Raw genomic sequence first — 22,368 nt, forward strand, 5'->3', positions numbered from 1 at the left:
ACATTTTACTCTTCTAGCAATTCAGTGGCCGTAAGAGCTTTTTTTTCCTCTCGTTTTAAGATACTATGTCTTAACACATTATATGAGCAAACCGAGTGTTTAGACAAGGCTCATCTTCTGCCAAAGCTGTTTCAAATTAAAGCGCTGTATTAGTGGCTCTCCAGTCATCTCTCTCCAGTGCTCTGCCATACTATCTTTTATAATCTTCTGTTACAGCGGATGTTCATACGGCCGATTTTTTTCAGTGCTGATTACAGAAACACAGTATTCATATTAGGAAAGAAAAACAAGGGAAAGAAAAACAAACATGATGGATAACAAATGCTTTATCCAAAAAGAATCCTTTTTCAGAAGCTTTGGACAATGCTATCAGCAGATTAAGTTTTGGTTACTTTGTATAAACAAATACATTCATCACAAAAACTCAACAATATAATGCTTAGCACTGGAAACGAAGCATAAACCTTTAGTGTGGAACCAAGTCATTCTCTCTTTCAAAAGGCCTTTTCCAGTTAGTAAACTGCCCACAGCCATTATAAGTTCCTTAAGCTGAAAAGTCAGAAATAATGGCGCACGATTTTTAGTTTTTAGTTTTGCCACTTGTAAGTACAAACATCTTCAGCCTGTCACTAAAAGAATAATTTATATCAGAGGAAAAGAAAATAATAAGTAGAAAAACAAATTATGCCTCTATTATTTTAAAAAAATTCATACTTCGATATTTAATTCATATATATATAACGTGTATCTTAGATCATTGTAACAACATCCCTACTTAAGTGCTTTATTCTAAATAAGCGAAAAGATTAATTATAAGGCTTGGATAATTACACAAAACAAAATAATATACAAATTTCACTATGAATCTTTAAGGTGATGCCTTTATTGCTGACTAAGAATTGAATCTTGTTTACATCTTACAAACATGCTTGTGTTTATTTTATGTGATTGTGCCAAAATGAAGTTAATGATTATAGCAATAAAGACATTGCTAACATTACTTTAATTTTACTTTATTCACATCAGAAAAAAAAACAGAAGAGTATAAACTAATTTTACCACTCAAACTTACAGATTTAATTCAAGGACATTAAACAAAAGAAAGAATTTTATGTTTCCATCAGAAACTCAGTCTACCACATGTGGAATCAAAGCTATGGTTGCTTGACACCATTATGAATCAAGTAGTTGGTTTATTCCAGGCTGCAATATTTTTCATCGCTATCTGAAAAACAGAAGTAAGCAAACCAGGTACGGTGTGTAACTCTAAACCTTGATATAAATTGGCATTTTTCTTTAATTATTCATTACCTCAGCTTTATTTACTTCACCATACATGTGTTTTGTCCCAAATGGAGCATGTTTGGTCCTGCTAGTCCAGCCACACTGACTCCAAAGAGATTCCTTTGCCTTCACTGAAAAGCAGAGCTCAGGTACCATGGGATCAGAGAAAAGCAGCTCTGTACTCCACAAACCACTACCTTGCTTAAAGCCTTACACCTCAGGAACACTACCTGTCCACTTTCTGTGGTGGATGCTCAGTCTAAAGACAAGCGCAATGTGCTAATACTAGGAAGTCCAAATCTCAGAGTCTGGAAACACAGCAAGCCAAACTGTGCAATCTGCTGATCAAGGAAGATTGCTTTATGTGGGAAACAGAGCAGAATGCAGGTACTGGAAGTCCCATCACTTTGCCACGTCCTTACGTTGCTATTCAAAGTTCGTACAGCAATGCAACCTAAACGAGGATCCCAATGGTTTAAAACATGCAGGTGTTCCAAGCTGCAATTACTGTGTTCTTCAGAACATACCTACAGCTGTCATATTTAACGCAATTTCCTAATGTCCCTAATCACATTTTAATTTTAAAGTAACACCTTTTTCAGTGGTGCATTTTTCTTCTTTCATATTGTAAATGGATATCTGCATTTCTTAGAAGCAATTGGCTTCTGTGGGCTCACACATTTGAGTCATATATTAAACGGCCCAACAACAACCAGAAATACAAACACAACAAAATAAAAAAATGGTAAGTCTGCATCTGGGTTGACACAAGCATAAAATAATAATAAAATATAAATGCCTCAAAAAGTAGCACTGAAAGACAGTTTTTTCCTTAGGCTTATATCTTATTTTACTGCACTTGATTGCCTAGAAACTATGATAAATGAAGCTCTATAAATACAATACCTAGAAAAATGATTGCAAAATGATTGTTCTGTGGAACAGGTAATTTGCATTCTATATTTTGCATGTATGCATATGTTAGCACTGACATGAAGAGCTATTAGAAATGCCTACAAACATTTCAAAGGGAGCTTTTGCAAAGAACTTTTTCATGGTAAACACAATAATACTTTAAGTTTATGATCTGGAGGGGCTTGCATCTCAGACTGTTCATCACATCGTATCACAAATACACTGCAGATTGAGAGCCAGTTGATGGAAATACCTCGAAACTACCAGCTTTACAAGAATGCATAATTAACTATTTATTCATATTTTAGAGAACAAATGGACATATACTTCTAGATTTCCAGATTAAAAAAAAAAAAACAAACAAACAAAAAAAAAAAAACAAGAAATAAGATTAGAACTTCTCCCTCTCTCAGGTTCTTTGGTGTGATGAATATAAGAAGACTTGCTAAGTGACAGATAAATCAATATTACATTTAGGGAAAAAGTAGGAAAGCACTAAGCTTACACAAATAAGGATGAGGCTACAATATAAATGTAACCAGAACCAGGTCTACAGAGCGTCATTTTCTCCTAGAATGCATCTAAGATGGAAAGTTATTAGATTGCCACAAAGTTGGGAAGATGTAAAGTCAAAGTATTCTAGTTTTAGAAATCAAAACTTATCAGTAATTTTGAATATATCTAATACAAACTATAGACAGTATTTAATGGGATCACCTTGATAATTAGTACCTCAGGTAAATAAATGATTACCCATATTACTATTTCTAATCGGCTGCGCCACTCATTGCAGGCTGCGTAAGCTCATTGTATCACTACCATCTTTTCCTGGTTTCTGCAAAGTCCTTCACACTTCTCGCATTATATGAAAAAATATCACAATCAGGAGAGAATTGGATTTGGATTCACTCTTCAGCTATCTAGCCCTTATCTGGGAACTGTTACCCTTGCTTCCCACTGCGTGTAGAAAGGAGGCCTGTCATGTCTGCGCTGGGGAAAGTGTTAAAGGCTCCATACCAAAAAGAAACATATTCAAAAGGCCCTAATGTTGGACAAGCAAACTCACCACAGCAAATCAAGGAGGCCTGCCTTCTTAAGGCACTTGTAAAATTAAACCACATGTGGTGTCAAGGCCATAAGGGAACAAACAGGAGGCAAAATGAAACCTCAAACATTTTCCCCCTGATTTTATTTTTTCCCCGGAGTTATAATCAGAAAACCTCGCTCCACATTTCAAATTCATACATCGTGCCAACATGCATTTGAAATGTGGGTGGAAGGAGACAAAAGCACAGTCTTTTTATTTTTAAAAAGAAAGAAAAGATGGAATAGGGAAAAATATGATTTATACTGTGGATAATAATTAATGAGGTTCATGCAAAAAGTGAAAAAAACACAATAGAATCAATTTTCCATAGAAATCAATTTTACTTTATATGTATATAAACATACCTATATATAAAAGCACCACTAGATTTGCTCCTTCCATTTCCCTTCAGATTTGCTACCAGCTATGACTCCTAAAAGTAATGAAATGATGAGGAGAAGCAAATGTTGACACCCAACTACTTTTTATGGAAGAAACGGGTGAAATTTATACTGAATCACAGTATATGCAAAATGAAGCACTAGGTAGACTGCAAAGGTCTTCTCAAAGAAGCCCCAAGGAGCTCACAAGTCTTTATGAATTCCACTGGATCCCATTGGAGTGTCCTACTGAGACGGTTTGCAAGACGTGCCTTTTCCAAGGGAATGAAGACATCTCCCTAAATTGCAGCAGTACTTTCGCACCAGTGGAGACCTGGCCATGCTTCTGTCACAGCGTTCTTACCAACACAGGGGTGAGCAGGGACTCCCTTCCTGCCACCATGCAGCCAGCACAGCTGCCAGCAACGTGAGGACCTTTTCTGGGCTACTGCAGCCAGTTTTCTAATGGCAGGAGGTAGAACTACCTAACTGCTTGTGGTTGGTGTCAGATTTAGAGGAACTGAAACTATCTCAGTGCATCCATGGAAGAGGCAATGCAACAGCTGGATCATCCTGGTTCTATTCCAATCTATTACAGTCACTTGGCTTACATGATACAGAAATTGTGCTCTTACAGACTTCTGATTTCCACTAATGCGAAAGGTCAATTGCAGTTAAAGGCATCCCAATACTGATACAGATCCTAATAATGAGACAAAGAAATATTCACTTGATATCACCCACATCTTCAGTCATTTTACCTTCACTTGCAGAATCTGCATATGAATATGCAAGTGCCTACAAAGCACGGAAAAGCAACTTGAATCTGAAATTTCCACAAAGAGTTTCTTATTCCACTATTACTCTGCAAAAAACCTCTATCAGAGCATTCTGCTAGTAAATCCGTAAAGTATCATAAATACCTTACCAATGTACTAGTTACCATATCTTCCTTATAGTATCTGAGAAGAGTGCTCACTAGTAGAATTTCTCCTTGCAATATTATACTGAGTTAGTGAATGAGAAGGAAAAAAAAAAAAAGGACACAGACAAAATATTCCTTAAGGAAGTCTATGGCTCAGGCAGGAACTGAGAACACATTTATGAAGTCTCTCCAGCTAGGGCTTCTCCCAGGAAGATAATAAAAAATTTTTTTTTTTTTTTAAGGAAACATGTGCTCCCCATTTTTACTCCACATTCAATGAGGATGTCATGGACAGAAAAGAAAAACTCGATAGCATTAGTAAGCAACAGAAATCCAACAGCTCATTCAGCCAACTGTTTTGATCAGCCTGGAGATCCTAACATGCAGGGTGTCTCGTCATTCCAAAGTTCTCTTTAAGTAGAAGCAATGTACATTTTCCAGTGGAAGAATCAAGTAAAAGAAATAGTTGCATCATGCATTTCATGATTAATTAATCAACAAGCTGAAGGAATTTCCATGCTCCACTAGGCCAAGGACCCTTTACAGAATAATCCTTGAGAGTTTTCTTTGGAACCATTACAGATTTGTATTATCCTTTTAGAAAGCCTGTAATTGGGAATCTGCATGTAATTGGTAATGGCTTCAATGCTTGTTAGTAAAGAATGGACTTAAAATTTTTTCTGACTACTAACCTGGTGCTCTAAGGACAGGCCCTGTTCATTTCTGAATTTTGTGGGGTAGAACCCGTGAGTATCCATCCTTTGGTAGCATTTGTACCAAAATAAGTACGTGAGAGGAAACACTTGATGACACTGTTAACAGTCTTATTGAAGCTAGGGGAAAAAAGAACTGATTACAGGTCCAAGTCATTATTACCATCTTCTATTTACAGGAAAGAAAAGGGAACTATTTCCGAGTTGGCAGCCTGGTGAAACAGCCCTGCCACCCTTATTATTAGCTACACACACAGATTTTGCTTGGAGTATTTCCATTTTCTCCAGTGACACTTAGACTGGCAGAGACTGAACCCACATTAGCACAGTTGGTGTCGCTCGCTATTACCGGGACCATGCCAGTTCTGAAGAGTACCATCCAAACGGCACTGTGACTTAGCATATTTTTTTCTGTTTTAATACGTACTCTCAGAGAGGTGAGAAGAGGAGGGACTGCATCTGCAGACAGAACATTAGTAATTACAGCACCACTGAGCTGCAGACATTGTAATTCTACATACACATTTACAGCACTGTATATATCTGGACCATATTCTCCCAAGGTTTCCCCTCTTGTTTTGCATGAAGAGTAAAATCTGTATGGAATTATAAAACATTTTAGTTAATCTACTTTGAGAGAAGTGAATTTGAGGTTCAATCTTGGGTTTAAAGTAAGACATTTTCAGAGAAAGAAAACTAAAAATTGCATAATAAGCTAATTCATCATTTAGCAATGCTCTGAAGAAGGTAATAAAAGGAGGCAAACTGCAAAGCTAATCTCTGCTTCTCTTTGTATTAGCATTCCTACTTTGTCTTTATAGCACATAACACAGTATTTTACTGCAATATACATTAGAGTGGATTGAGAGTTCATCAAGCCACAGACCAGAACTCCAATTAAGGCAGTGCAAACCCACAGTGCCACGTGGAAAGTGAGGGAAAGTGAATGCAAAAGGTACGGAGGACTGCTACCAGCTACTGGTATTGCATACCTTTAAGGAGCAAGACCACATGGCTCTTGGAAATAAGAGGTACAGAAAACTCAGGAAGGGATGTAGGTTTTGGATTCAATAGAGCTGAGCCATCTTTTTACCCCCTTGACTAAAAAAAACCACCTCTACCAAGGAGCTAGGATTTCAGATACACTAGTAACGAACACTATTTGTTACTTAACCAATAAAAATGACTATCTGTGGGATAAAACAAAACACAGGTAATCAGTATATAGGATTTCTTGATTCCTATTTAAGGCCACATGAAAAGGCAACTTCATCCCATGTGCAACCCAGCTGCACACAGAGGCAGATAGCTGTGGTTCTGCACTCAGCCACAGGCGCCAAGCACCTACAAAACATGTGTGGTCATGCCTAAAACTTCAGGAGGTTTCTCTCTTGGTCTGTTTCTAAGTTTTATTCCACCAATGCAGCATTTCCCTGCAACAGAGGGAGGGCACTGCAAGGATAAACACAGGATAAAAATGCTATGGTAATTAGGCCAACTAAACAACGTGCATAATTTTTAACTGGACATGTACTATTTTGCAGAAGATACTCTGCAAGTTACCAGATTTTTGTTATGTTCAAACCCAAGTGCCTGTTATATGCTTAGTAATCACACACTAGAGTCATTTGTTTGCTTGACTGCACAAACAGCAAAGCTGTTAATTAAATTAAGAAGTTGTAAAACAGCAGAGAAAACAATGGGAAAAGCATGAGAAGTGAGTATTTTTTTCATTTCTGAATTACGAATGCATTTTAGGTTTTTATAATCAACAAAAACGCAGCTTAGAATCTAACTTTTATTAACTGATTTCTTGATTGATAATGGATTTGAAAAACTAGCTATCAGATGTTAGCTTTAAGGCACTAGTCTGTTTAATTTCAACTGTACATAAATTTTACTACAGGAGTTAGTTTCGTTAATAACTCATATAGACCACAAACAAATCCAAGGCCACAAAGATGAGATGATTAGGAATTGCAATATTTTCCCTAAATATAAGGTAGAGAATTCCTATGGATAGCTTAAATTCAACTATAATGGCACAAATTTCATTCATTTAGTTTGTAGAGAACAGTCTCCTAGAAAAAGAAATCATGTTATGCCCTCTGTTCCATTGTGAAAGCATTACTACCAAATTTCCATGGTGGGAAATGGGGTATAAAACTAAATAAGGCTTCCTCAGTAATAATACTCTTAAGTATTAAAATACAATCCATTGAGCTTTCCTTTTATCACAGATAACAAGTAAATATTAAATATTATCAGCTGTCACTGCAGGAAATGCTGAAGAGTTAACTAGTAGTGCAGACACAGACTGAAAATATGGACTATTATCATGAAGAGAGAGTAGTAACTGAAATGATTGCTTTCTCCTTACTCAATACGAGACATCAAAGCCTAGATTTGTGAAGATGCAGTATGAAAATCAAGCTGCACGCTAAAGGTAAGCAACTCCTATAGACTCAGTGAGCAAGGTTCAACCGGCACATCCTGCCTATGGTCCTCATGCATTGAGACCATCCTCTGTTACGGAGCAACCAGTCACACCATTGCTGTGAAGAGCTGTAAACTCTTCTGTGAAGCACAGAAGTATCCTCATTCCCATTTTGCACACAAGGAACTTAGTGTTGGAGCTACCCATCAAAGGCCATCAGCAACAGAGACTCAAATGGAGGTTTTCTATAGCCTAAGCTAATGAAGGTACTGCACACTGAAAAACTCTTCCTTTTAAGGAGGTCTGTTACAACAATTCACAGTTTCATGCATCATGTTATCTAGGGGTTGAGATCTGTAGGCAAGATAGGTCACTTCAGTTTGCATTTCAATCTGCTTGTCAGGACAGATTTACTTCCTAATCAACACCGTCTAACTTAGTTAAATAGAATCAATCCACTATTTCGAGAGGGGACAAAAACATCAAAAGAAACCAAAAACAAAAAATAATCAAGCCTTTTTTTCTGAGGTGAAACCTTATGAGGCCAAATTGTAGGATGGTCCAGAGCATGACAGAATCACACAGAGGAGGAGGCCAAAACATCAGGCATGGTATACTGATTTGGAAAGACAGGTTATGATAATTGCTTTTATATAGACCGCTTTGGCATAATACTATTTGAGATTAATGAATGCAGATGAGATTTGACAATATCAGTTTCACTCGTTGCCCTGCCTTGGTTCAAACACACATTTAGAAGAAGAAATCTCAAAATTTAACAAGCAGCTGAGGGGGAAAAAAGACTCTTGCAATTCTAGAAGAGGCAAAACCAAGGTGGGGATGAAGAATTGATCTTCTGTCCTTCCTCGGTTTCACTGAAGACAGAAACTGACTTCCTGCAAGTTATTAATTAAACTCACCAAACAAAAATTAATCCTTAGTGTGTGACTATCACATTATCTTTCCATTATTCAGCAGACTGAAATCATACTGTTCTAGTTCACTTCACCCTCATTTCCCAAACCCTGAGCAGAGGGAGTACTGATGCACTACCCCCATCAGTTTAAGCCATTAGCAGTGGCATCAGTTATCCTATAATTCTTGCTTTTGGGTTAATTCCTCTGAGATGTAAGGTCCATTTTTCTTACAAACAGATATTCATTAAAGAAATACAGAGAAGGCAAAAGGGACTTCATTCACAAAGTCAATACAAATGAAGCACAGAGAAGTAAGCGGACTATGTCATCTTCTGTGAAAGAAAAAAAACAGAATGAGCTTCCAAAATAGGAATGAAATAGATGACTCCCATGGACCCCTCCTGACAGCAGATGTTGACTGTGTTGGAAAATGCCAAGTACAGCTTGCTAACTCCATCTCAGATGCAGCTGGGGGAGCTGCCACTGCAGTGTGAATGGACGGTGACTGAGCACTGCTAGTGCACGAACCTTGTTAAATGTCTAGGTCTGAGGGGAAGGCTTGGGCTGGGGTTCTTCCTCAGAAAGCCCTTTCACAGCCAGAGAGAGGGATTCAAAACCTGTGACAGCCATACAGTGGAGCAGGAAGGGAAAGTCATCACAGAAGGCTCACAAGGACATCTAGGAAAAAAAATTTTCAGAGATGAAAATCAAATATGGTCCATCCTATGCTACATAAAAGTGTAGTTCCATGAAAAACACTAGTTTCCAACTACAACAGAAATGGAAACAGCTACGAGCTACATGAATTGCTCTATACAGTCTTACTGTGGGAAAAACTGCTTGTTACCACCCCATATTTCAAGGAGATAACAACACTTGTTATTATCATCCACTGAAAATAACTAACTTGCCTGGGCATAAGAAAGACAGCTGGTATAACAATTTCAATATAAAGATTCTCCTCCCTGGAAATTTCCAAGTGGCCAAAGAGCCTACAGGCTCGGCCCTGTATTTCACTATGAACAAACTTACCTGGGAGCAGATTTTCATGTGTTCCCCTTTTGTCCATTCACACCTTCACACATGCATCCTACAAATGATGGCATGCTAATCATTCCTGCTTGCAAACACATTTCCTTTTTGCTGGCACAAAGAAGCTATGTGCAGCTACCTTTTCAGGGCATTGATGAGTACAGAGAAAATTAAGAGTGTAAAAATGTATCCCTTAGGTTAGAAAATAAACTGCAATAAGGCAAGAATGGGATTGGTCAATTATCTCAATATGTGGTTTTAATTACCTCTAACTCCTGGCAGTGTGTTTATTTGCATCTTTCAGATGAGATCTTAAATATCCATACCCTCTGTGCCTGCCTTGGACAATGAAGATAGCTTGGGGCTTTTTGGAAAAAACACAGATTCCTGTCCTGTTGTCCTTGGCTGCTACAGCGCTCCTCTGAGATGGCTGCAATTTAGCAAATCAACAGGCTTGCAGATTGGGAATTGGGATGGAAATTGTTATATGAATGCAAATATTGTTCTAGATCTTTTCTGTAAAGTATTAGCAATGAAAACAACATTTTTTTTTCCACAGAAACCTAGCAAAAGTACAAAAAACACCTATCTATTCACCAATTCTTAAAAAAAAAAATAGGCTCTAATTAAGGATGTCCCTATTCAGTCTGTACTAAACAACCAGTAAAAAGAAAAAAAAAAAAATCTAACAAGAGTAGCCAAAAAGGCCTAATTTAAGATGAAACAGATCAAATGACTATGTTAAAATTTAAAATAAAACATAGCTAAAACTGAACTAGGGGCAAAATGTAGACAGTAGAATGGATTTGAGGGGAACTGGAAAAAAAAACAGAGAAAATAGAAGAAATGGTTTAGGATCCTAGCTACTGAAGTTGATTAGAGTTTCTTATTGACTGAATCCCAGCTTGTTTTAATAAAAATGCATAATTACAGTTTGAATGAGACTGGCTCTTTGTAGGGCATCCAAAGCAGATTAATCCTCCTACCCCCATCTCCTTCTACACAGTAGCAGCAATCTGGCCCTTGGAGTCTGACTTGCAGCAAAACTCCCATCAATTCCTATGGGAAGTGGCAGCTTCGGAATTACATTTCATGACATCTTCCAACTTCAAATATAACAAACAGTCTGTGAGTTATTCCATGCTTATAAGAACACCAATTCTGAAGCATCAGACTTAGATGTTAAATGTCAGACAAATTACATTGTTGTTTTTAAATATGTGAATCAAGTATTTAAAATTACTGGTAAGACACTGCTGCAGCTTACAGCCAAAGTACAGTATTGAACTAGACAGTGTATCTGAAATCCTTTAATTTTAACCAAGATGTCATACCGCATCATAGATAATCGGCTTCCTCAGATATATTCCAACTATCACATTTGCAGAAGTCTAAATCCTGAGCCTTCACTCAAACCCAAGTACAAGAACCCTCTCCAAAGTCACAGCGCTGGGGATTAGGACAGGTACAAAGCAAGCCTATTCCTTAAAGGAGAAAGAAAAATCACTTTAACTACCAGCTTTCAGCCTTAGCTGCAGAAACAGGTGGGCCTATAACAAAATTACAGGAGACTTGCCCGAAGGTATGTTTGCCAGAGCCTTTAGTGCCACCAGACTGCTGTAGACTGAATGGTGGCAAGAGGTTTGCAACTGCAGTGTTTCACCAGAGGTGAGGCAAGAAGAGGCCTCAGGCACCAACTGGGTCAGCAAAGAGCCCACACAGAGCACAGCTCTGCCCTGTAAAGGAGCAGGGCTCAGTCGCCATAATGGTTACAGGCAGCTGGACTCAGGAAAATTTAAACCAGCTGCAGAACTGCTCCATAAAATCAGCTCCAACTCAGCGGAAATTAATCTCAAATTCTCTATCTTCCCAACTCATTTTTACTGGGAGAAAACTGCACTGTTCCACTGCTCTATTTCCTTTGAACTGGTTGCTTACACATGAGGAAATAACACTCAAGAAGTTGGGGGGGGGGGAGGAGGATATAAATAACAATAAAAAGAACAGTCCTAACTAAATCAGAGAGTTTCCATGAAATACTAGTAGCCAGGGAGAGAATTTAGAGGGTAAAAGCAGCAGGTGAAGACATGGGATCCAGGCTCCATATTCACAGCTTTCCATTAATAACTGAAAAGTTTGCTGAGAAACAAACTGGCAAATGTGTGACCTCTCCGCTCTGCTCTTACGGGAAAAGCTTATCTTGTTTTGACTAAAAGGTTTTCTTTGAAGGATAAGCAAACCCTAGCACCACCTCATTAAATCCTCTGCCACATGTTTTTCACAGAAAGAGTCCACAAATGATACACGCTACAAATTCTGTTTGTTTGCAAAAGGAATATTACAGAGAGAATTTCTTCATGTTAAATACTGGCAGGGCACATCTAAGAGAATCAGTAACCAAACATCGTACTTAACATCTGCCGCTTTAATAACTATCTGTACTGATACTAAACAGACCGTTCAATACAATAGCACAATGCTAAAATTCTAAGAAATCCTGTGACTGGCATACACATCTCTCTATTCCATCTCATTTTAGATTCCTTGTTTACTATAATTTTGCTGAAACGGTAGCTTTAGTTTTCAAAAGCTTCAGTTTTCAAAAAAAAAAAAAAAAAAAAAACCCAGTGTTTGAACGTGAAAAAAAATAATGCATACACCCCACAGTTTCAAGACAGGATAACAAGCATCTCCATTCACAACTGTAACTCACTGTTCCTATTCTGCAGGACACTTTCAGAGCTAACCACCCACCCGCTCCTCTTTTTAAATAAGGCTGCAGCTGGTCTCCAAGAGGTTCTAAATTAAGGCAGGAATGTAATACAAAGTACATGTGCATGAATTCAGATCTCTCCACACCCACTGATACGCATCTCCGGAGAAACAAAAGGACAGTACAGCAAGGGATGGAGAAAGCAACGCTTACGTTACAGGATACTATTTTATAAAGCAGCTGTTAAATGTGTTTCCAGAGTTAATGAGTCCACCTTCACAACTCTTAATCACCTTTGATTGATAAAAAACCTGGAATATGAAATAATCCATACTCTAAATTACTGTTCATATCATAGAATCATAGAATCAGTAAGGTTGGAAGGGACCTCTGGAGATCATCTAGTCCAACCTCCCTGCTCAAGCAGAGTCACCTAGAGCATGGTAGACAGTCTTGCATCCAGGCGGGCCTTGAAGATCTCCAGAGAAGGAGACTCCACAACCTCTCTGGGCAACCTGCTCCAGTGCTCCGTCACTCTCACAGGGAAGAAATTCCCCCTCATGTTCAGGCAGAACTTCCTGTGCTTCAATTTCTGCCCATTGCTTCTTGTCCTGTCACACGGGACAACTGAAAAGAGTTTGTCCCTGTCCCCTTGACACCCTCCCTTCAGGTGCTTGTACACATTGATAAGATCCCCCCTCAGTCTTCTCTTCCCCAGGCTGAAGAGGCCCAGTTCTTGCAGCCATTCCTTGTAGGGCAGGTGCTCCAGCCCTCTGATCCTCTTCGTAGCCCTACACTGGACTCTCTCCAGTAGCTCCATGTCTCTCTTGTCCCGGGGAGCCCAGAACTGGACACAGTATTCGAGATAAGGCCTCCCCAGGGCTGAGTAGAGGGGCAGGATCACCTCCCTTGACCTGCTGGCAGCACTCTTCCCAATGCACCTCAGGAGACCATTGGCTTTCTTGGCCACAAGGGCACATTGCTGGCTCATGGTCAACTTGTCATCCACCAGCACACCCAGGTCCTTCTCTGCAGAGATGCTCTCCGGAAGGTCAGCCCCCAGCTTGTACTGGTGCACAGGGTTATTTCTCCCTAGGTGCAGGACCCTGCACTTGCCTCTGTTGAACTTCAGGAGGTTCCTCTCCGCCCAACTCTCCAGCCTGTCCAGGTCTCTCTGAATGGCAGCACAGACCTCAGGTGTATCAGCCACTCCTCCCAGCTTGGTATCATCAGCAAACTTGCTGAGGAGGCACTCTGTGCCCTCATCCAGGTCATTGATGAAAACGTTGAACAGGATGGGACCCAGTACTGAGCCCTGGGGGACACCACTAGCCACAGGCCTCCACGCCACTGATGACAACTCTCTGAGCTCTGCTTTTCAGCCAGTTCTCAATATGCTTTCATACTGCAAAAATGCAATATAAAAATTCAAGAGAATACAAAGCGGGAGATTGCAAGTGATGTTGATTAACATATTTATGAGTAAAATGAATGGTATTTTAAAGAGATCATGGTCTCAAAAGAGAAGAAATGTGGATCAATGTCCAGAAGCTGAGAGAGACAATATTTACCTTAGAATATCCTTGCAAGTTGCAATTTAAAGACTAGATCAATACATACATACTACACTGAAAGCCAAGCTCAACGTGTCCAGCATCCGTAGTATTTATGTACTCGGATATTTATTTCTCAATTGTGGGAATTAAAAAACCTCCTAAAGGTCAACTTGTGATTCTGGGCTTGTGGTAAGCCACGACAATGACTTCAGTAGCAATACCAGCTTAAGAAAGTCTTCAGCTACTGCTCATCTCAGCATGTCCCCTTTACTGTGCTGATAGGCTTTACAGAGCCATGCTGTGAACTGGATCAAGGAACTGATCCAGCTACAAGATTTGCAAGGTTTTCAAGCCAGATCAGTTCCTTAGCTCAGACAGTTATGCCCATACAATGCAGGGCATGACACAGCAGTGAGCGCTTGGGAAAAGAAGAGAACCAACTCCTTCAGCTGTTACTGCTGCTGCAAGAAGGCCTGCCAGCAAACCACAGCCTTAAATTGGTCTCTCCCTACTCCCATCACCTCAGGATTTTTCTGGGGACTGTGACCCTCTACCTGGCAGCATGGGCAGCTCCTGCCAGGAACTCCTGCTCCTGCATGACCTGAGTGTGCTTCACTCCACACTTCTCCAGCAGAACAGCCTACCTCAAGTCTCTACTTCAGGAACTTATATTTGAGCATCATGGCTCTAATACCACATTTTCAGCCTTTTAACTCATCCATTGTGTTCATTAATTAGATGGAAGTTAAAATATACTTAGATGAAGTCTGGATAGGCACAATCGAGTGTTACTCATAATAGCATAAATCCATACCACTGTTGATTTCTTTCCAAAATAAACTGCTGAAGGAAAAGCAGGATTAGATCCTTTTTAAAAATTACCCTGAAAAATTAATTACTGAAAAAAAATCTTAATTCACTGAGCCATTATATAGTCTGAAGAAGTAAGTTTGAGCTATACTAATTTATTATTATTTGGAACCAAAACTAACCAGTATGTTATTATTTGTTAACAAAAAATAAAAGCACTAGAAACCGAGTAGTACAGGTTAAACAGACTGTTTAAAAACTTTGCTGTATAGCATAATCCAAGCAGCAGTTGCAAATACATTACACACCATTTTATAATTCAAAACAAACCAAAGTATATTTTATTTTATTAACCACTCTTCAGTCACTGTCATCAATCTCAAAGGCACTATGATATTAAGTTTTAGGACAAGAGAGAAGAAAAAACGTCTCAAAACCAACACCAGAATTGAATATTAACTTGTGACTGCTGCATATGTTAGAATTTGGACAGAGTCCTGAGAAGATCCCAGATATTTTTAATAAAACCTAGAGATTTAATCCTCTCTCCAAAGACTCGCATCCTACATACAGGTACATAACTAGCACAGATTATTGCAGTGGCATAACATGTATGCAACAGGACTGATCAGATCTGGGTGAACAGTTCAAAAGCATGTTTTAGTCATTTTTTCCCAATGAAATTATATAGAAAAGTTCAAAATCTTTTCAAAAGAGAGTGAGCAGGAAAGCCAGCCTTCTTGTTGTAAGCAATCACAGCTGCAGCGCAACACGCACTTCTCACCAGCGTAAGCCTGGCATGATGCTGAAAGAAACCTATTCCTACTTTTAGCACACTTTCTTTCAAGTTGCTCCTTCTCTTTCCAATGCAGGAGAGCGGCATTCGTGCAGCTGTATGGCAAGCTGGATTGGGAACTCCATCAGGCTAACCTCAGTCACACAGCTGCCCAAATGCTTACACTGGGCCAGTCTGTCTTAAACCAGAATTTACAGTTTAGGAGCAAGAAAACTGGAGATGGAGAGAAAGATCCTGGTGAGAACCTAGCACACTCCAAGGCATTTCAAGATGTACAAATCCTTACAGCCATTACAATACAGCTTTTATTCACACAGATAACTTTAATTGAAATGAGACCCCACTAAGGGCTCTTCCAGATAAGGAAAGCTTATATGCTCCAAATCAGTGGTGTATCTTTATACAGTCTATACAGGCTGTTTTTACATCCTGTCCAGTTTTGTTTAGACTGCATAATGATAGAAGTGCAGTACTAAGCAATGCATGGGTCATGAATCATAATGTGATGGTGGACATTCATTCAGAAAATGCATGACATACTGACTCAACATGCTGAACTGAATAGATCCCTGTCCTATAAAGTAACTTAAATTATTGGTTTAAATTAAACTTTACCCTCAAGGCTTGCATTTGAATTTCTGATGATAATAACATAGGCTCTGGCTCTAGTGCCATTGAAATGAGGAGAAAAATTCTTTACTGCCTCCAAAGGCTCTGGATTGAGCTCATGGATTTTGTGATGCCATTTTAGCCTCCCCATCAACAATCGTGGGGGCAAGGAAGTAGATAGGAGTAGACAGGAGGGGCTACAAGAGACTAAAATTATATAGCACTGATTCAGTGCTTAACAACTAGTCACCTGGGCTACGTAACTCCAAGTTTTTGACCTCCATTTTGTCTGTTCAAAAACTACATATTTTTGCAATCCTTACTTGGACTTACTAAGAACAGAAAGAGTACCTCCATCTAACTTCTCACACTCTGGTACACAACACCAACATACCTAGACAGATTCATACCTGTCACCACACATATCTAATTGCACTTTCAAAGTTAACCTCCACAGCTGTGTATATCTTGTTTCCTGAAAGTCGGTGATGCGTGGCAAAAATCAGATCACAGGAAAGCCTGTCCCAAACTCACGGTAGTATATACAAAAATGCCCCAAATACTCTTGATAAACTGGAATTAAATTTATTTGGTGTGATAAATTGCAGTATCTTAAGATGTACAATGTAGCAAGTATAATATTGTTGCAATCTCATTTTAAAGAAGTCTGAAAGTCTAAGTGGAAGTTACCATCCTAACTATATATTTTCTCATTGACACTATTTTCCTCCCCTACAACAGTATCACCGGGAGAGGTTTGCTGGCATGTTACATTCTGCACCCTCCACAGCAAAAAGGGAGTCAGAATGGAAAGTAACAAAACATGAAAATGCGTTGTCAGGACATCACAGAAACCAAACACAGTGGAGTTGCCGACACACTGTGATATTCCGTTATCTGCTGTAACATACAGAAATACTTAATTGTCCACAAAGCTTGATTTTTTTCCCCTTTGGTGGATTTAGATTGAATTGACTATTTTTAGAGCTTATCTGAGTTTAGATTTGAAATGTGTTAGCAAATATTGTGTTAGATTTTAATCTCTACCGTTCAATAAGGATGATGGGATAGTATGGTTCCAGTCTGGGCAGATACTCTGTTAGAGTCTTACAGTAGCTTATTCCTAAATGTCATGTGAATTATCACTTTGTAGCAGATGCACCTCTCTTCCCTCAGCCTATGTTTCTGAAGCACCAAGGACATTCTGAAGGAGAACAAGTGGAAATGAAAGTATAGCTGCTGTACAGAGCCTCAGAGAGGTTTCTATGGATGGCTCTGCAGAGCAGTGAGCAAAGGTGGCATCCCAGATACCTAATTCAGAGAAAGAGTTTTCAAGATACATAATCTTTCAGCAATACATTTCAGCCCCAGCCTACGGTTTTCCTGCTTCTGTAATAAAAAATCATTTAAGGCTCAAAAAACTTCCAGTCTTTCAAAGGATAAATTCTCTGCAGATTGAAATTAGAATATCACGGGTTTCTAAACAGTAAGTCACTGTTTGCTAGCTACATCAACAGAATATAAAAAAGGCATGTTGTCCCTTCTTTAGAGCACATGCCACTATGTAGCCACATATGCAGCATACGACATTTTCAGGATGCTTGCCCATTTTGAAAACAACCCACAAAATGAAGTTATATTATCACAGAACACCCAAAATGTCATATTATCATTTCCCAGATAGTGTACTATATTTTTAATAAGGTTCAAAAACAAAACTAAATATATTTCTCTTGTACTGAGAATGCAGCCTCTGATTAGGAAAAAGAAGACTGGCTAGTTTAACAACAGGGGATATAAATGGATCCTTCATACTAATGTGCACTACTTCCATGTATTTCAAAATAGCCTTTTACTTAGTCACAATAACGGGAAAAATAGTTCTTCTGCAGAATGCATCTCTCTTGAAAAACAAGTAGATCTACTAGGCAGGATAGGACACTATTTCAAAGGAATATACCATAAGAATCAACATATTTAAGTGTGACTTTGGAAACAGAATAAGGTGTCACAGTCACAGAGTTGTAACCTGCAAAATTAAATGTATTAGGAGAGCAGGAAGTAGGACTGAAAAGGATTTCTTGGGTTCCTAAGTCTTTCATTAGTCTTGGCAGTATCAAAGAATTAGCTAAAACATTTATCAGGTTTTTTTTGGAATATTAATATATGTTATATCTTAAATAATATAAATAAAGAGTGACATTTTCACAATGTTTTCTAATGAAGCCCATTTTGGGAAATATTCAAAAAGGAATGGGGACAAATAAGCTGGAGTTAAAGTACACCTTAAGACAACTACAGTCTACCCTAGAATGAAAACAGTATCTTAAAGTTTGAGAGATTTTCCTAGAGAATAATCTTTGGATAATTTTATCATCTTTATAAATGGAAAAGTGATTGCAGCTTTGATTATCTGCTATCAACAGTTTCAATGTTTCTGCAGTATCCAACAGCTAGGAAGTGCACTCTTTGAACTCATTAATAAGGGAAATAAAGGCACAGAGTGCTTTCTTTAAAGAAAAATTGCTGTATCAATAAAAACTATTTGTGAAAAAAATCAACAATTTTCTCAACAAAATTTTATTCAAGCTCTTTAAACTGAAGAGGGGAAAATCCTTTAGTTTAACAGATACTGCAGAATCCTTCTTGAGATGAGAGATTTCTTACACACTTGGAAGTAGTTTGCCGACACCTTGAGTTTACTACCCTCACACGGAGTACTGGTAGGTCTCCTGGTGAAGGTATCAGACTAATGTCAAATGAAAGCAAAGCAGCTTATGTGGTAGATAGGCAGAGACTACAGAGGTTGATGAGAAAAAAAAAAAGTACAAAGAAACCTTACTGGCACAGTGTTGGGAAGAATTCTTCAGCCTAAAGCTTGGTAGTGTGAAACAGAATTTACTTTCTTACCAAATAATATCCTGGGAGATAGTCTAAGTGCTCTTTCATTCTTCACAGCGGCAGTCTGGGTCTGTTGCTAATAAGAGCTTTCCTGACACCTACCCCTGGTGCATCTGTGCAGACTGCCAGATGAAAATAAGAAAAATGGGAAAAGAGGAGGAAGTGTTAGCTCACTATCACAGCTAGTCGAATGATATAAAAAAGTCTGCTACAATGGAAGCAGTCAGGTGGATTCTGCATTGTAAATGAGAGTGACTCTTGCAGCAGATTTTCTATGGGCTGCTCTGCTGGATCAGCTAAGGAACTGGCAACCAGTGAAGAGTTCGAGGGCACCAGACTTGATAATGAAATCAGTCTTTGATTTGGCTTCTAATACCCACCACAGCAACTCTCTCCTGTTTGTCCTTGTGGACTGGAAGCTCTTCAGAGCAGGGATTATGTACTTGTACAAAACCCTGCCCAATGGCACCCTGACCTCAGCTGCTCTCCAGGTCTTACCGTAGTGAGAACAAACCAATCTTTGTCAATCTGATAACGATAAAGAAACGAAGAAAAGAGAGGAAGAGCACTCTGATGTTAGAATTAAGGTAAGTGGCAATGTTAAACGTGGTTAAGTAGCAACTGCCTTGTTACTAACAAGTACCTAGGGTGCTTCTTAAAGAGCTTTCTTCTGTTTAAAGCTTTGTTTCATGGAGGTGGGAAACTAACAAATAAAAAAGGCCATAAATTAACTGTTCAAGAAATTAACTCTTTTCTCTCCTGGCTGTTTTTAAAAGCAGTGCAAACTATAAACTACCCTCTAAATATATTTTAAGCTTCCTGTGACAAGTTCAATGGTAAATGAAGCCTTGCACAACAGAATAGCATTAGCTTCCTATTCCCAGTTTGACCATGGATAAAATTATAATCTCACGTGTGGTATATTTTACAGGTTTGCTCTTTCATTAGGTCTCTGCTTCTGTTATCTGAATATGACTCAATTTATATTGTTAGGTATGGCACAGAATATGTGAAATATTGCTCTATACAATATAGCATTTCCATTTGCTGCTGTAGTTACAAACACAAAATACTATCAGGTTACCTCACTAACCTGCAGTAGTGTATTCCCTGTAATAGACAGTGTAATAGGTATAAATTTATGCTATGTTAATCATAATTTTACTTTTTTTTTTATAATGTTTCCTTCCTCTTTAAGAAGATTAACAAAGATGCTGCACTAATAATTAAGTAACCACATGTACTTAGGTAGTATACCCACGAATTGTATCAGCCACCACTCCAAAGATTACTGCTAGAAATCCACGGTTTAAAATAAGCAAAGTCACATTTTGCATAAGAAAGAACTACATACTACTTAACAAACTATAAGATCACAAACCTCCATCTGGCAGAAAAGTATGTCACAAAAAAAAATAACAGCTGGAGGTTCTGCTGTAGAGGTCAGTTTTGCCTTAGTTCGTCTCTCTATGTATGTATGTATATTTATATATGTATGCATGTAACACTTTTCAAAATCATTTTAGCAAGAACCTTAAACATGAATAATTGATTCTCTATCAAGTGTATTAAACACACACTGCTTAACTGCCATTATTGCAGATTTCAAGTGCTTTTATTGTACATTTCAACCTCATTTTACTCACATCAGTCAATCTGCCTACTAATAATCTCTTGCTAGGAGAAGTTAAGCTACTTATTGGCAAAGGCCCAAGTTATCTGCTGATATACTTCCTGTCCTTACAGAGAAAGCCACACCAGCAGAATAACATCAGTGACTTCCTTGGCGAAGGCAGCAGGGGGAATCAGCACCAACAATCCAGGAATGGGTAGACTTTTAGAGATCTAATAGTTTTAAATAAAGCAAAAACAAGACTTGCAAGCTTTCTTCTTCAATCAGTTACAAATGTTTACTGCAACTGTTCTTTAGAGACTGAAATCCGCAAAATGTTCATAATCAGGCTTCCTTAAGTCTTCACTGCAGGCAGAGCTCTGGAGTACAAATATAGAACAAGTAAACAGAGAGACATACCAGTGGTGTTAATGTATTCATCTTAAAAAATGAATGCATTCTAATTGTGTCCATGTGATAAGGCAGCAAAGAAAAACATCTTTAGAAGAATAATCCATTCAGCCATATTCTCACATGAATCTGCTTCTAAGTTTTGTTGGCTGATTAAAAAAATGATGGTAACATAAGTAGTATTTTGCTGTGAGTGTCCTACAAAAGCTTACAACATTTTGTCGAATCAAAATTCACTTTTCAAGACTATTTAGTTGAGAGTTAGTAATATTCTTATATTCTAATACCAGAAAACGCTTTTGCAATCAAACCGTACTTCTGCTGTGTACATCATGATGTATGAAGTACCCTGCGTGGTTCCCGGCTGCTAGTCAAACTTCAGTGCAAACGGCAGTAAAACTGACAGGATTCACATCAATTCCTCTCTGCTATCATTCACCAAAGTACTGAGACTAAATACTGGCCCTACTGGGAGCTTTGCCTCAGCTTCAGCTGGGCTAAGAATCACTCAGAAGTTTTAGCTGAGGAAGAATCTGGTCTAAACACCTTGTCTGAAGGGGTGACCAGGTATTTACATCATTTCATCTTATTAGTGACTAAGCCTTGCACTCACCAAAAGCAAGGAGGCTCCAAAGAATACTAGAAAAACTGTTAACTTCCCATTTCAAAATTTGGAAAGCTTCACATCAACCTATCGACCACAGAAGGAGAAAAAAAGGATCCACAGGATCCATACCAATACCCAGAGGTAATACCTACGAACACCATGACAAGTACACTTCTAATTTTGTGTCACGCTGCACAAAACCAGACTCTTCTTAAACTTACTGCTGACAGAAGCTATTTCCAGTACTAGACACAACCACCATTAAGTCTCTACATCTCAAGCATCATCTGTCCATAATATTTTTGCAATAAGGATAAAAACATGTAAGGATAAAATTGATGTTCAATCCACTCAGAGTCACTTTGAGTATCACCACTATAATGTATGTGAAAAGTTAGTACTTTTCTACAATGTTAATTTGCCAGTGTCCCAAAGACTTGAATCAAAACTTGAATCAAAAAACACTATCATTTATAAATAAAGGCTAAATTTCTCCCTACTTTTCTATTCTTCTAGCATAATTCATAAACATGAGCTAAATGAAATATTTGAAGATAATATGGATTTTTTACAAAATGTTTTAAGTCAACAGAGTCATAGAAGATGTATAAAATCAATATGATATTTTCACCTAAGAATAAAATAAAAATGAAAGATCTGTCT

At 38.3% G+C, this 22,368-nt stretch overlaps 1 protein-coding gene across 7 annotated transcripts in view; it reads right to left on the bottom strand.

The window, feature by feature from the left end:
- Nucleotides 1–22,368, bottom strand: part of DIP2C (disco interacting protein 2 homolog C) — a 318,346-nt gene that overhangs the window by 269,160 nt on the left and 26,818 nt on the right. The gene's annotated exons all lie outside the window — the stretch shown is intronic.

Source organism: Rhea pennata, chromosome 2 (assembly GCF_028389875.1).
Source record: "Rhea pennata isolate bPtePen1 chromosome 2, bPtePen1.pri, whole genome shotgun sequence".
Classification (NCBI taxonomy): domain Eukaryota; kingdom Metazoa; phylum Chordata; class Aves; order Rheiformes; family Rheidae; genus Rhea; species Rhea pennata.